The 8,622-nt window shown below is 36.9% G+C and overlaps 1 non-coding gene across 1 annotated transcript; it reads right to left on the bottom strand.

The window, feature by feature from the left end:
- Positions 1 to 250: 250 nt before the first annotated feature.
- On the bottom strand, positions 251 to 406 carry LOC114234360 (U1 spliceosomal RNA). The gene has a single exon (XR_003620536.2). It is a non-coding gene; the product is annotated as a U1 spliceosomal RNA (small nuclear RNA).
- Between the last annotated feature and the right edge of the window lie 8,216 nt (positions 407 to 8,622).

Consider the following 8,622-nt stretch of genomic DNA (forward strand, 5'->3'; position numbering starts at 1 on the left):
ATATTTTTCTTTTATCTATAATAATTTTTTAATTTAATATATGTAATTAATTTATAAATATTATTCATGAACAGAAAAAGACTTCACCCGGAAGTAAAATATTATCTGTGTTGTACAAAAAAGAGAAATGTAGACTGCTTGTAGTTTCAATTCTAATAGTCATGTGTCAAAGTGGAAATAGAAACTCAACATTCCAGATTAAAGAACTATTCTCCAAATTGGGCATTAATACTTCTTAAAAGTAAGTATCCAGGGGAGAGCACTAGCTCAGTCCCGCCTACTACAGAGCATGCAGTCTACTTCCGCACATTTGGGGAAATCGCAGGGGTCAGCACACAAGTGCAAAGGGTAAGCCTAGTCTGGGAAAACCTTCTTGATCGTGATCTCTCCCCTGCCAGGTGAGTGTAGAAAATGTTTTCTTAATTAATTTCTGTTCATAAACAGACAAAGGAAAACAAACAAAAATGAGTAAGAAGTAGATTTTCTGTCACTTTTTACTTATAGGTTATAGATCTCCATCACTCACCTGACAGAAATAGCCCAGATTATCAGACTAAATTCCAAATTTTAAATTAGCTACCATTAGGAAATGAGTTATTGGAATGAGTGAAGAGCAAAAATAAAACAGAAAATCATCAGTAGAAGTAGGGAGGGAAGGAAGAAACAAGTAGTTAGGAAAATGAAAATTCTGTTGCCTTTTGGATTTTTCTCTGAAAGCCAAAAAAAAAAAAAAAAAAAGGTGCCTGGGCCCTCGTGGCCTCTGAGGTGCTCTTCTTTAACAAAAATTACTTGACTCCATCAGATAAGCCCACAAAGGCAACTCAGTGAGGCATCTCAAACTGAAAATATGAAGTGAACATGTATCAAATGTTTTATTTAAATGATTTATTAATAGGGAAAGGTAAGATCATTAAAACCAGTTCAAAGTATACTTAAGAACTAGATATTTATAGATAATTAAAAAATGCATATTGAAATATAATTGCTAGGTTGATATAAACTAGTTTATGTCCAACAGGACAATAACAAATAATCTTTTGAATTATCTTTCCCATTGGCAGAAAATATTTGAAGCTTTTCCATTAAAAATTTATCAGTTAACTTTTGATCCTATAGAATTGTAAATTAGATCAGCCAATGACAAACACATCAGAGTTGCAAACACAATTCTGCACTGCCCTCCAAGGACATTCAATAGTATCTTTGCTTATTACCATGCTTCAGATTATTTTAAGACAATATTTTAATTAAATTATTAGCTACCTATTTATCTTTCATAAAGAAGTATCCCAAGATTTTTTTTGTCTGTTATATTTTTGTTTTAATCACTCATGTTGATTTTCAGAATGAATATCTATGTACATGTATATATACATAAATTTTTTTTGTATCTTAATTGGTTCTATATTACTCTGTATAACTACTATTTTCTCAAGGTCTCAGTTTCTTATTACATGTGTAGAATAACAACAGGTGTTATAATCTCTGATTGATAAGAGACTAAATAAAAGACAAAGGTAATATTTATTATTCCAGCTAATCCGACAAAGTAGTGTTAATACAGAGTTCAAGCTTGTATTTAATATATCTGAGCCTTATTTTTATACTCTAACATTATCTTGAATAGCTGTATTCTCTAAGTTTACATACTTAATTATATGGGAGGGAAAACTATAAATTGTATAAGTTATTATTTTAAATGTAATTCACCTCAAGAACTGAGAAATAAAATGTCCCAAGACGTGGTTATGGTTAGAATTTCATGTAATTCTACCTCTCAAATTTCCATTTTTATTTTATTGATTCTGAGAATATATTAATGCCCTTTTCTCATAGCAATACCCAGAAACAGATGTAGGGGAGATTTAAAAAAAACACAAACATTTAAAATGTATTATTTTGAGGAGGATAAAATTAATTAGACAAAAGGGAATTTTGTGGTTGTTATAAAGTACTATTAACTATGCCAAAATATTACTTTCCACTCTCCTATAAAAATTAGAAAAACAGATAATCATGATAATGTAAAAATATATTGGGTCAGTATATATTTATTAAAATGTCAAGCAACAATTTTCAGAATATAGGACCTGATATGAACATATTTTATTTGGTTTGCTGTCTTATAGAGCAACTTCAAAGATGGCTGAAAGTAAGGAGAGTGTTCTAAATTCAAAGAGAATTTTACAGTTTATAATGCAATTTCATACGTTCTATTTTTTATTATCATTCTAAAACCTTTATCTTGCATTTAAACTTGAATTACCTTTTTTTTTTTAACCAAGTGAGATATTGTGATAAGAACCACCTAGTCTGAGTAGATCAATGATATTATCTGATTAATTTAACTTTGTTAAATGTTAATAACCCACAGTTAAGCTCCTTTATTATTCACCACCATCAAATAGCACCTGGTTAAAATTTTGGCAACAAGACTGATCTACATAAAAAAACTAGAGGTTTGGCATAAAAACATTTCGTGTGTATTCATTTTGTGATGCCACAAAAATATTAAAAGCATACACACATATATGCAGGTGACAAAAGTAAACAAAGCCACAGACAAACTGTATTTCTGTAATTGGATATATACCAATATCTTAGAAAGGACTGACTCTCATAAAAGTATATGTATGCATATATTTACAGCAGTCTTCTTTACAAATTCTGTGAAATGCCATTGTGTTTTTTATTCAAAGTATTTACTGGGTCAATACTATTACTATTTGGGCAATATTATGTTATGAGAAAGAAGTAAAAGAAACTCCTCTTTTTAAGGAACTTATCTATTACATATGAGTGCATACATTTGCACTTGCACATGCACACACAAATAAAATCATTAAAGTAGGAAAACTTGTGTCAGCATTTACAAGAGTGAAAAACACATTTTTAAAAAATATATATATTTTTATTTATTTCAGAGAGGAAGGGAGAGGGAGAGAGAGATAGAAACATCAATGATGAGAGAGAATCATTGATCGGCTGCCTCCTGCATCCCCCCTCCCTGCACTGAGGATCAAGCCTGCAACCCAGGCATGTGCCCCGACCTAACTGTGCCCTTCTGGTTCACAGGTTGATGTTTAACCACTGAACCACCCTGGCTGGCTGGGCGAAAAACGCATTTTATAATCCAGGAGACAGGATTTCTTGGAAGCTTGGTTCTGGTTTCATAAAGAACATAAAATTTGATCTAGATCTTTTAGTTTAGTAGGAATTCTGCATGTAGAAATGCAGAAAAGATGAGTAGGAGATGCTAACTGAAACAAACAAAAAGTCAAGGATAGCATTACTTGGGTAATGGTGAGAAAAGGCAATTCCTGCTTTTCACATTTTCAAAATCAAAATCTACTTTATATGTACAGACATATGAAAAAAAATGCTCAAAGTCACTAATCATCTGAGAGATGCATGACAAAATGACAATGAAATATCACCTCACACCTGTCAGAAATGCTATCATCAACAAATCAATAAATGACAAATGTTGTTGAGATTGTGGAAAAAAGGTAATCCTAGTATACACTGGCAGGAATACAGACTGGTGCAGCCACTGTGGAAAACAATATGGAGTTTCGTAAAAAAAATTAAAAATGAAACTCCCATTTGACCCAGTGATCCCACTTCTAGGAATATATCCTAAGAAACCCTAAACACCAATCAGAAAGAATATATTCACCCCTATGTTCATAGCAGCACAATTTAAAATAGCTAAGATTTGGAAACAGCCTAAGTGCCCATCCGCAGATGAGTGGATAAATAAAACTGTGGTACATTTATACAATGGAATACTATGGGGCAATGAAAAAGAAATAACTCTTACCATTTGCAACAGCATGGTTGGACCTGGAGGGTATTATGCTGAGTGAAATAAGCCAGTCAGAGAAAGATAAGTATCACATGATCTCCCTCATCTGTAGAATCTATTGAACCGAATAAACTGATGATCAAAAATAGACCCAGTCATAGAAGCACGAGCAGACTGTTGAACCTCAGAGGGAAGGCAGGGGAAGGTGGGTGGGAAGAGATCAACCAATGAACTTGAATGCATATAGGCATAACCCGTGGACATAGAGGTCCTGGGGAATTGGGGGGGATGGGAATAGGCTGGAAGAGGTTAATGTGGGAAAAAGGAGGACCTACTTTATACTTTTAATAATAAATATTTTTTTAAAAGACTAAATATAACACAGTGCTAAAGGATTTGAAAACTTTGTGTTGAAATCCATTTTAACCAATTACTAACTGTTGAATACAATTGAGCAAGTTAACGTCTCTCTTCCCCAGTTTTCTCTGATGCAAATGACACCAATGCTAACATCTACATAATAATTTATTGTGTGGGTTAATTTGTTAATAAATATATAAGCAATTTGAGTAATGTCTAGCATAGAATAAGTGCTATATGTGATTGTTGTAGTTATCATATTTTTACTATTATTATGAGATCCTATGAGCATAGATATGTATAAATAAAATTTATAAATGGACATTATTATTATTATGGAAATATATAAAAATAATCATGAGTTAAGGTTATAAATGAGCTTCCACATATATAAAGCTACAGATATAAAACACTAAAAGCTAAAGCATGAGCTTGTACAGTAACAATTGTATTTATATGAATTAATTTAAGAAAATGTTTATTTTTTTCTTAGCAGATTTATTCTATTCATTCAACATTCATACTCTTCTCAGTGTTTTTCCTCCTCCTTCCTACTGTTCTTTCCTTTCTTTCTTTAAACTAAATTTATTGAGGTGACATTGGTTAATAAGATTATACAGGTTTCAAGTGTACAATTCTATGATACATAATCTGTATATTGCGTTGTGTGCCCACCACCCAAAGTCAAATCTTCTTCACCACATATTTGACCGAGTTTACCCTTTACTACTCCCCACTCTCTTCCCTCTGTGCTGTTGTCTTCTGTCAGTGAGGCTTTGTTTGATTTCTTGTTCTTTTGTTGCTTTCAGTTTTATATCCTACATACAAGTGAAGTCATACTCTTGTTAGCGTTTTGATGTGCATATATGTCTAGCATTGTGGTGCTTCGTTCGTTCCTTTAACATCTTAGAAGGGCTATGAATCAAGAAGTAACCTGTCCTTCTCAATTCTATGAAGACATTCAGAAACAAATATAAACACATAATTACCATAAAAATTTAGAGTTTTTTGTGTTCAAAATATTGCCAAAAGCATTCCTGGAAAAATTTTTTTTCATAATAGGTCTTTGTATATTAAATAAATCACATAGAAACATACTCATTTTAGTAGGCATTTAATAAGTTAGAACTGATTATAGTGGACAAAGAATTAGAATTGGAGGTTCCCTAGATGGCAAAAGTTAGGGACACATTTTGTAGCATTTTTAAATACATAGCTTCAATATTAACTTATGTGGCAGATAGTGTATGACTATCATAATTATAGTTTTATGACACATTCCTCAAATCCTCAGTTTAAAAAGATTATTCTCAAATTATTTAGTTTGTAGTATTCATTGAGTGCTTTAAAAAGCGTGATGTTAATTTGATCTATGCTCTCTGAAATCTCATCCCTTTTCATTACTAGCTCATGAAATTAAAATAATTTATTCAGAATTCTGTTCTTTTATTACTTCACATCTCTCACAGTGAAAGTCTATTTCATGAGGCAAAAACTACATATAAGAAAGCAGATGCTGCCATGACCAGGTGGCTTAGTTGGTGGCAGAGTCATCCTATACACCAAAAGTTTTTGAGTTCGATCCCTGGTCAGGGCACATACCTAGGTTACGGGTTAGATCCCTGGTTGGAGTGTTTCTCTCTCACATTGATCTTTCTCAAAATCAATAAAAACATATCCATAGGTAAGGATTGAAAAAAAAAAAAGCAGCTTGGTCAAGGTGGCTCAGTTAATCATTGACACATGCACCAAGAGGTTGCTGGTTCAATTCCATGTGCACTATAACTCAGGTGCACATGCCTGAGTTATAGGCTCAATTCCTGGTGGGAGCCATGCATGAGGCAGCTGATTATGTTACTCTCTCATTCTCTCTCTCTCTCTCTCTCTCTCTCTCTCTCTCTCTCTCTCTTTCTCTTTCTCTCTCAAAATCAGTAAATATATATATTTTAAAAAACAGCAAAAACACCCACACAAAAACAAATGCATAGAGAATTTTGTGATTCTACAGGAATAACAAGTAAACATGAAAGGAAATTAAGGAGAATCCAAAAAAGTGTGACTCATTAAAATGCTAATTATTAATTTTCTGCAAGGTAAGACATTCTCATAGCAAAGAAATTTTCATAAATTCATCAACAAAAATTGTAAACTCTACAATGTCAACTCTTCCTTTCCAGATTATTTTTTGGTGAGTGCCTACCCACTCCTACACACGATGCAAAAGAGTTTAAGTCTTCTAATACCAGTTATTTTTTTGTAATGCCTTATTCTTTCTTCCATACAAACATTTGATCACATTATAACGAACATATATTCTTAGAAATATACTTAACTTATATTATTCATATTCACCCTTCAGATATTATTTGATATTATGTTATTATTTGTTCCAGAATTGCTTCCTCTCTTTTATCCAGAACTAGTGGCCTGGTGCATGGATTCATGCACATTGAAAGGAAATTAATTAGAAGAAATATTTCAATATCGCTATTTGCCCTTTCTCTGTAATAGAAGTATCAGAGATGAAAGAAAATGAGTAAAATGTATATAAAAATAATATATAAATTGATTAATAAACAACATGATATAAAAACAACAAAAACTTGATCTAAAAACAACATTGATAAAAACAATGATTGATAAATTGATTAAACTTATTCTAATATCTCCGTGTATACCACATTAAGACTAAAAACACTTTCATAGTGCTTGACTAATTTCCCTTGTGATGAGCTATTTACAACTTTAATGGCACATGCTCTTTGAACTCGAGAGAAAGTAACATATAACTGACCATGTCCGAAAACGGGTTCAGGTAGGAGTATTCCTACTCTGTCTAGAGTTTGTCTTTGTGATTTATTAATAGTCATTGCAAATGCTGGCATCATGGGAAACTGTCTTTAATTTAAATGGGAGGCCAGTGTCAGATGGGGACAGTTGTGCCAATAGTTGATCTTCAGACATATTCTGTCGATGACTTCACTTTCTTTCAGCTTTAGAATGTCAACAAAAACAACCAAATTCAAGATCAAGAATGACAGATCAAAACACATGCATGCAATTGGCCCCAGCAAGAGCTTTATATATATTTCTCATGCGCGAGTCAATGTTTATTTTTAAATTACTAGTGCATGTCATATGCACCGGCTTGTTGGTCGAATGGTTGGAAGGATGGATGGTTGATTCGCTTAGCCTTTTATATATATAGACTAGTGGCCCGGTGCACAAAATTCATGCACATTAAAAGGGGATTAATTAGAGGAAATAATTTAATATTGCTATTTGCCCTTTCTCTATAATAGAAGTGTCAGAGATGAAAGAAAATTAGTAAAATGTATATGAAAACCTTCCTCCTGTCAGAGTCTGGGGCGCACCATGGGACCCAGAGTCAAGTCCCCACCCACCCACATGCGCCTCAAAATCGCGTGAGACCCAGACCTGGCTGGCCCACCCCCATTGGGCTAGATCCAGACCCGGCCAGTTCCACCCTTGTCAAGCCCTGCGGGGCAGGGGCATAGCCTCAAGTCCCCTGGCCCTGTGCCAGGATGGGGGGCATGGCCTGAGGTCCCCCAGCCCAGACCAGGGCGGGGGGCACAGCCTCAGGTCCCCCAGCCCAGCACCGGGTGGGGGGAGGCACAGCCTCAGGTCCACTATCAAGCCCCACTGGGTAGGGGGCGCAGCCTGAGTTCCCTCGACCCAGCACTGGGGGTGCACCTTGAGGTCCCCTGTCAAGCCCTGCTGGGTGGGGGGCATGGCCTGAAGTCTTCTGGCAAGTCCCGCTGGGTGGGGGAGCATGGCCTGAGGTCCCCTGTCAAGCCCTGCTACATGGGGGGCATGGCCTAAGGTCACTTGTCAAGCCCTGCTGGGTCTGGGGCATGGCTTGAGGTCCCCTCTCAAGCCCTGCTGTGTGGGGGGCATGGCCTGAAGTCCCCTACCAAGCCCATCCAGGCAGAGGGGCGCAGCTTCAGGTCCCCTGGACCAGTGCTGGGGTGGAGGGCGCAGCCTGAAGTCGCCTGTCAAGCCCCACCTGATCAGGGGCATACCCTGAGTTCCCCTGACCCAGCACTGGGGGTGCACCTTGAGGTCCCCTGTCAAGCCTAGCCAGGAAGGGGGGTGCAGCCTCAGGTCCCCTGGCCTGGTGCTGGAGTGGGGGGCATGGCCTGAGGTCCCCTGTCAAGCCCCGCCGGGTGGGGGGTGCGGTCTGAGGTCCCCCCTCCTGGTGCTGGAGTGGGGGGCAAGGCCTGAAGTCCCCTGTCAAGCTCCATCTGGTAGGGGGCATGGCCTGAGGTCCCCTGGCCTGGTGCTATGGTGGTGGGAGCAGCCTGAGGTCCCCTAGCCCAGCACCAGGACGGAAAGTGCACCTTGAGGTCCCCCGTCAAGTCCTGCCGGGCGGGGGGCATGGCCTCATGTCCCCTGGCCTGACTCTGGGGTGAGGTGTGTGGCCTGAGGTCCTC

This window comes from Eptesicus fuscus, chromosome 13 (assembly GCF_027574615.1).
Source record: "Eptesicus fuscus isolate TK198812 chromosome 13, DD_ASM_mEF_20220401, whole genome shotgun sequence".
NCBI classification, from domain to species: domain Eukaryota; kingdom Metazoa; phylum Chordata; class Mammalia; order Chiroptera; family Vespertilionidae; genus Eptesicus; species Eptesicus fuscus.